The sequence below is a fragment of the Synchiropus splendidus genome, chromosome 3 (genome assembly GCF_027744825.2).
Source record: "Synchiropus splendidus isolate RoL2022-P1 chromosome 3, RoL_Sspl_1.0, whole genome shotgun sequence".
In the NCBI taxonomy this organism is placed as follows: domain Eukaryota; kingdom Metazoa; phylum Chordata; class Actinopteri; order Syngnathiformes; family Callionymidae; genus Synchiropus; species Synchiropus splendidus.
In genome coordinates this window covers 28,767,333-28,774,032 of record NC_071336.1, presented here as the reverse complement: position 1 = coordinate 28,774,032, position 6,700 = coordinate 28,767,333, and the positions used below count along the sequence as shown (strand labels likewise).

Genomic DNA, 6,700 nt, shown 5'->3' with positions numbered 1-6,700 from the left:
TAATCAGTATTGAATATTCAGTGCAAAAAGTTCAAAATCAGTTTCGAACCATAAAAGTTTGGGATCTCCCATCACTTGTTTCCAACAGTTCATGACATGAATTTCTTCTAACCACTGCTCTCATTACTGGTTTTTATCCATTCATCATTTGATCACTCTGGCTTTGACTTTTATATTGTCTGCCCTTCTATGTTTAGCTTTGTTGTTGCAATCTGTGCACGTGCGTAGCGCCCGTCTCGCCCAGAGCTCAAATGTGACCACAGGCTGCCGTACAGTATGTCACTGTGTGCACCGTGCGAGAGACTGACCAGGGGGCTCACCCTTGTTGATAGCCGTCTGTTGCCCTAAAAGTCCACTTTACAGCCCCCGGACGAACAAACAGGGACAGCACAGGACAAGAGTGGTTGCACTCTTTCTAGTATTGAGAAATAATGCTTCAGCTTCAGGTCTCATTCCTGCTCAAATAAACGAGTGTAAGGACTTTGTTGCCTTAGTCATTAAGCTTCATGCACAACGAGCGCATCCTCAGAGCAGAATCCAAACATTAGATGACAAGTAATTGAGAGAAATGGAGCCGTGCTGCAAGCCGTTTGGTCTTGCGCATTAACGTGTGCTCGGAAATGTTCTGGGCTAATCTCCGATCAAGTGGGATATTACCTCTCATGAAGTGCTTAGTAAACGCTCATTAAAGCATCACGCCATAAAAGCCTTTGTAATTATGAATATCATTTCCATGGCCTATAAAATCAAACAGTTTACCAAACAGTGAATGGCAATAAAAGGAATGAACTTAGCAAGTCTAAAGGGGCATGACAAATGTGGAGCGACGTTGCACATGTCAGAATCAAAGCCGGAACATATTCTTCACCCTCCTGGTCATGCAGGGCATATGTCAAGTAGAGGGACCACAGTCTCCTGCCAATGTCTCATACCATTCTCGATCTGTTTGAATCGGGCTCTCGCATGGACGGGCATTTGTGACACACACACACACACTGTACTGTGCAAGAAATACTGCTCTGATGGCTTTATCATGACCCGCACGCACACACACACGGCGACTGGCAGAACCTGCACTGTGATCTTACAGACAATACATGAAGTGAAAACACGACATGACTGGTGATCCTACATGTCACATAGCTCATCAAAATGCCTCTCACTTGTCAGTGTTACCAAGGAAACAGATGCTATCAACACCCATCCCCACCTAAGATTTTGGCACACGCACCGTAGTCCGATTATTCATGATAATAAACAGGTGTTAATGTGTGTGTTTTTAAGTGCCGATGTATTAACATAGGCATCACATGCCCTGACTAGAGCTGTGTTTGTTTTTTTGACAAGTGGCCCTGTGTGCCATGAGTGTGCGCGCATGTGCGTGTGTGTGTGTGTATCATCCCGAGCCAGTGACAGCTGAAGAAGAGGACTGTATTTGTGGAAGAACAGCATGGCTGCAGAGAAGAGTGGAGATCCTGAGGGAGGCCTAATGGTTCCACTCCTTCCTGCACAGAGATAAAGACTCATAATAAGCGTGTATGCTCACCATCTGGCCCTGTGCATGTGGCCCTTATGGAGGCGAAAGCAGCGCAATCTGTAAACGATCAGGAGCCATGGCGCTCCCCCTAGAGAGGCCGCCATGCAATCAAGGTGACAGATGGCAGCACCACTGCTGTGGCCTCATGGAGGAGATCAAAATCACCTTCAATAAACTCTGACTGGAATGGGCACAGGCCCTTCAAAAAGTCAGTTTGTCAGTCAAACTGTGGCAGCTTGCTGAAACAGGGGGAACACACAGCGGTCCGTCCGTCCGCTGCCTGATTTCCATATTTTCCGTCTGACTGGATCTGAACTGTGATCTTTCTCCAGTTGTCCTCTCGACTTGTGCCGGCGTGGGCGAGCTGGCTGCCAGCGCCCGCATTGCTGCTAGGGGAAAATTGATAACATGACGTTGCTAATGTGGTGTAGAGAGACCTTAAACAAATGACTGGTGCTCTATTTTTGGTACGGCAGGACCCCGACCATTTTGTCAGTCATCCAACTGATGATTTTCACGCTGCATTACTAACTAAGCTTATACATTTGTAGTACATTTACTGGACATCATGGTCTGAATCTCTCGTCTTTAATGAATTTTTGTCTAACATCTGATGGAGCAGCATGGTCCGGCCTCCGCACCGTGTCTCTATCTAGTGTTTATGTCCTGAGAATGGAGACAGAAGTGCTTGGGAACGCAATTTCACACATCCCCTTCATCTGATGTGCAGCTTCTGTCAGTGATGTGAGAAAAACAGGATGACTCTCCAAGCTTTTTTTTGCACCAGTGCAAAAGTTCAAAATTGAAACGCCATCTGTTCAATAAAACTAATCCAGGCACTGAGAGTCGCTTCCAAGGCTGTCCTGATTGGATGCCTTTATTTTCTGCTAACTTCCTGCCATGACGCTCAGCACTGACCAAAAATGTTGTCATTTGGAAAATAAAAGAAGCATTCATGTTGAAAAGTTGCTCCCACCAGATTTGAATTTCCAGTTCAGTTTTACAAATACATCTTTGTAAATGTAAAGGTGAATTGTGCATATATAAATACATACAAATTAATAACAGATATAAATACTTTTATATCTCTTAGATAAGACATATATATATATATATAAAATTCAATCCATAGGCTTTTATTATTGTATTATTATTGTATTGTTTTGGTTTCCCCTCAGCAAGTTAATATTCATATTTAATAGTTGCATAAGGAAGTTTATGTTATTTGAAATATGTATTTAGTTGTCTGTGCGCAAATATTCACTTAGAATCAGTGTTAAAGACAATTCCTGATGTAGAAAGTTTTCCTTTTTCACACAGAAGGTGAATTAATCCAACTTTTTGAAGTGAATTTAGCTTAATTGTTCAATCAATTACCAGCACTTTTATTTTAAGTTATATATCTCAAGGAAACCTCTTGACAACATCCACTCTTAAGTTCTAATTAAATGAGACGCCTGAAGTATTTGATCCAGAATAAATCCAGTGTTCTCTCTCACCCTCAACTCACTTAGTTAATTGCCACCGTTATTTTGTTAATTGAACAAGTTACATTGTGGTCCTTTTTTCTCCTCTCTTTTATGGAGGTGTGTAAGAGGGTCCTCAATCATCCACTTTTAAACATTTTTTCCAATGTTAAATATGTGCACTTCTGTCAATAATTACCCCCAATTACTCTAATTCGTGCCATAAGTTGAATTGGAAACATTAAAGTAGCTTCTAGAATTCATCTCCAAAGTGTAGCATCCTTGTGACTCCCGTCTTAAATCTATGACCGCTGGCGGCTGAAATGTGCAGCAAGGACAAAGACGCTGCTGCTCAGTGTACTTGAGGTTAACCTAACAGTGAGTGAAGTTCTTCCACATTAAATGGGTTTTATTTCGCCATTTCATTAACTGTTTGTCAGGGTAGTTGAGAGAAGCTTGTTGGAGAACATCTATGTTTTCACTTTAAAATTATATCTCAGTTGAATGTTGCACTTTAGGACAATTAGGACCGCTGTGAGTGATTTATAAAGAATTTATTTTGTCAGTTATTTACCAATGAACGCAATACAAGAAAAATTGTCTTGCCCTGTGCAAATTCAACATTATACAAAACTGAGAAAGCTCCTAAGATACAGTTGTAATAATAAATTACGTAAATACAATGCTATTAATAATACTAAATAAGTTGTTTTTTATGGCATGATGACTGCAGACCTGCAATGTCGCTGGCTAATTTTGTGATGGCTGGCCATCTCTCTGTTTGGCATTGTTGGCATAGTGGGCGTGGCTTATCGTCTAAGGGGCGTGGTTTCAACGTCGTCCAGTGAGTTAGGAAGGTCCTACAGGTGAGTTGTAAAGGTGATTCGTTCCGGGAATAGGTGACTGGAGTAACTCTGCGAAACTTCCTTGTACTAAGTCATGATGAAACCGGCCATTGGAACGTAAGTTTGATGTCTTTTATGCACCATTAGCTACTGCAGCCCCGAAGCTAATGTTGCTAGCTAAGCTAAACAGACACATTAAATTGCCATATTATACCTTTTGGTATTTCCGGTGACTCGAAAACCCCCTAAATATGTCCATAATATAGGAAAGGAAAGTCATTTGGAATTACTGTTATCGCTGTGTTTCGCTGGTAGGCTACTGTCATGACGACAGGCTCCGCCCACCGTTCACCTCCCGCGTTTCTGCAACTAAATACGTAATGTTGTCATTTGTAATTGGTAATAGTCAATGGTCATTTTTTTAAAGACTATCAGTGTTTTCTTTGGTCTTTCTTTGTTGCGACGTTGCCAAAACAAGCATCTTTTATCGTCAAATATGTTATTTCAATATATTTTACGTTTTTTTATACCGACACTCATAATAATAAGCTACATCAACATGAAAGAAACGTTTAACTATTTCGTAATACAAAGTGATGCCCAGGCGTTATAGGGAGCATACGTTCATATGCGTTCATCATACACTTCCAACATAGAATGCTTGAATTTGCTCCAGATTCATTACTTTTTTAGCTATTGCTTTGCTTTTATTCAATTTCATCTTCAAAGTGACAGACTGAATTGTAGATTTTAAAAGTGCTGATCAGGTGGAGCAGTGTGTGCTGCAGAACTTGCTTGATTGACATCAAGCTTGTCATGTCTTCGCAGGCATCATGCATGAAGATGGAGGCATCAAAAGCAAGGACGCCCGGACAGTGTCTGTCATTTCACTCAGATCCTCTTCCTGCTGACGTGCATCTTCACCCACGTATTGTCCGTCAGCATCAACAGATGATGGAAGATAAACCCAGGCTCCACATAAGGTGATCTTTACACATTTGGTTTTTGCACAGTGGTGGTCAAAATAACAAACTCATACGGCAGAATTTCTGCACAAGCTCCTCATAGAATGGGGGGAAAAATACAGCTGCTATAGGAGCATTTACTGGTCTACTGCCTGCTGACCTTTGCTCATCCCTCATGATCCCTCGCCGACTTGACTCTGGTCATCTAAATGCTGTCTGCTTTCCAAAACCTTGATTTCACAAATGGAAAAACAGCATCTGCTTTCCCACAGCTTCACATATGGCAGCAGTAGTTGATTATATGAACCGAAGCAGGTATATAGTGTAGGGGGTTGGCCCATCGGGACTCTGAACAGAGGGCTTGCCCCTTGGGATTCTGTTGGGACTCTCTGTGGTGAGAGACAGAGAAGCCAGATGAACTTGCATATGAATTAAGGCAGATGAGCACTGGACATGGAACATAAGGGAATAGAGAATTAAACCATGTGATCTTATTATTTGCAAGTTAAGTGAATGCATGTTGATTCATATTGTTCTATTGTGTTTTAGATGTATCACCATTTGAAAATTGTGGTGAAACAATAGTGGCATCAATTCAATTTTGAATATTTTGATGGTTATGGGTCAATATAAAATTATAAGTTGTTGAGGTCTCTGGTGTTTCCATTGCTCTCATAATACATGAGAGCAGAATTACATAGTCTGCAGTTTAAAGGTTTTCACCATTTTTAGAGAGCATCAGTTTATTACAAGGTGGGTCCAAGTTATGTTGTCAAAGTACTTGAATGTTAGAATTTATTTATCTTTTACAGCTGACGTGTGTTTTTGCCATTTAAATGTGATCAGAAGGATTAAATGACGAATGTACTTTATGGTAGTCAGTGAGCTAGTCGTCACAATTCTCAAGTGCCACCAGTGTGTAGTCAGTTTGAATTAAAGGTAGAAATTGTCAGAACATGAGTGTGCTAAAGACATTAAGTGGAATATAATCTTAACATGTGTCAGGCTGTAGTAAAGACACACAGTGTTCTCGCTCACACAGACACACTTCAGCAATTAGATATCAGTTAAGTCATTACCACTAAGCAGTGATAGGATACCCAGAGTAGAAATGCGTAATTATTGCTAATTGCCTTGTTAGTATGAAAACAAAGCCGTGTTTTTCCTACGCTGAAGGGCTAAATTACCAGCAAACAAACAAGTGGAGGGGAACATGTGAATAAGGATGTTTTTACATGAGCATCTGTGGATACAGCTGCTGCTTGCTCTGACCATCCTGCCTTTCTTTTTTTTCTCTCAGGCTAAAACAAACAAAGAAAAAAGATCAAACAATATTGCTTTGCTGATCGTTAGATTTTAGTATTTTGACTCTTATTGTTAAAGTAACTGGCAAAGCGGGGATATCTCTGTTTTGAAGTGGTGAATGAACATAACTGTAAGCATTTTTGCGAGCATGATCAACCCCTTGAGCATGTACCCATCACACTTTTACCCCTCGTCCCTCATGGTCACCCTGACCGTCGGCTGTAGATGCAGGAGACTGAATAATAAGAGTGTTTTGTACAAATCAGCTTCACCTAGCGGGCTAAATGGCCTCTGGAGACAGCACTTATTGCACAACGTGATCCTCAAGAGTGGATAAATGGAGGTTCATGTCATGTGACGGACCCCACTTGAGGGAGGATTGGGAGGGCGACAAGACGGACAGCTTGGGGCCCGAGAGATGAAAGCAGCCCACAGCCTTATTGACATTTTAATCAAAAACAGTTAGCCGTGAATCAGTCTGTTTGCCGGCTGGATCGCAGGACCATTTTTTTTTCATTGTCTGTTGGAAATATGCAAGGATTGAAATGCAGCTTTGTTGACATATAATTATACCTCCTGTCA

At 41.2% G+C, this 6,700-nt stretch overlaps 1 long non-coding RNA gene across 1 annotated transcript in view; it reads left to right on the top strand.

Annotated features, from left to right (window-relative positions):
• The first annotated feature begins 3,840 nt into the window (after nucleotides 1-3,840).
• Nucleotides 3,841-6,700, top strand: part of LOC128756241 (uncharacterized) — a 28,420-nt gene continuing 25,560 nt past the window's right edge. Inside the window, exons 1-2 of the long non-coding RNA XR_008414209.1 lie at nucleotides 3,841-3,965; nucleotides 4,677-4,831. This is a non-coding gene — a long non-coding RNA (uncharacterized LOC128756241). The remainder of the gene's footprint in view (nucleotides 3,966-4,676; nucleotides 4,832-6,700) is intronic.